At 41.5% G+C, this 886-nt stretch overlaps 1 protein-coding gene across 2 annotated transcripts in view; it reads left to right on the top strand.

Annotated features, from left to right (window-relative positions):
* The window catches only part of ZNF644 (zinc finger protein 644), a 114,318-nt gene that overhangs the window by 26,258 nt on the left and 87,174 nt on the right, over positions 1-886 (top strand). Inside the window, exon 1 of one of the 2 annotated variants that reach the window (XM_015560327.1) lies at positions 173-196. The exons of the other annotated variant lie outside the window; for it this stretch is intronic. The gene's annotated coding sequence lies outside the window, so the exon portion shown is untranslated. Of the gene's footprint in view, positions 1-172; positions 197-886 lie in introns of those variants that run through there. 2 annotated transcript variants of the gene reach the window in all.

Genomic DNA, 886 nt, shown 5'->3' with positions numbered 1-886 from the left:
ACAATAAAAAAAATAAATACATAAAATTTTTTATAAAAGAAAGAGAAACATTGATGTGAAAGACACACATCAACTGGTTGCCTTCTGTACTTAACCCAGGAAATCGAACCTGCAACCCAGGCACGTGCCCTTGATCAGGAATTGTATCCAGGATCCTTTGGTGTACAAGCCGACACTCTAACCAGTGAGCACACTGGTCAGTGCATAATATTCCATTTTATGTACATACCAGATTTCCTTTATCCATTCACCTGTCAATGGACAGTCAAATTGCTTCCATCTCTTGGCTATTGTGAATAATGCTGCAGTGAGCTTGGGTGTGTAAATATCTTGGAGACCCTACTTTGAATTCTTTTGGATTCATACCCAGACTGGGATTGCAGGATCATATGGTAATTCTATTTTTAATTTTTTGAGAAACTTCCATACGGTAATGCCTGCCCTATTTACATTCCCACCAACAATGTACAAGAATTCCAGTTCTCTGCATCCTTGTTGACACTGTGATTTTCTGTTCTTTGGATTGTGGCCATCCTATTGGATGTGAAATAAAACCTCATTGTGATTTTGATTTATGTTTCTCTTATAATTTGGAAGGTTGAACATCTTTTCATCTACTTGTTGGATATTTGTATATGTATTTTGGATATTTGTCTAGTCCAGTGGTTGGCAAATTGCGGCTTGGCAAACTGCGGCTCATGAGCCACATGCAGCTCTTTGGCCCCTTGCATGTGGCTCTTCCACAAAATACTGGCTCTTCCACAAAATACCGACTTCTGCGCATGGGCCACGAAGCTTCAATCGCACTGTACGTGCGCGCCTGCACATGGTACTTTGTGGAAGAGCCACACTCAAGGGGCCAAAGAGCCACATGTGGCTCCGGAGC

The sequence above is a fragment of the Myotis davidii genome, unplaced genomic scaffold (genome assembly GCF_000327345.1).
Source record: "Myotis davidii unplaced genomic scaffold, ASM32734v1 scaffold674, whole genome shotgun sequence".
NCBI lineage: Eukaryota > Metazoa > Chordata > Mammalia > Chiroptera > Vespertilionidae > Myotis > Myotis davidii.
Note: the sequence above shows the minus strand (reverse complement) of the source record. Positions and strands in the feature narration are given on the sequence as shown.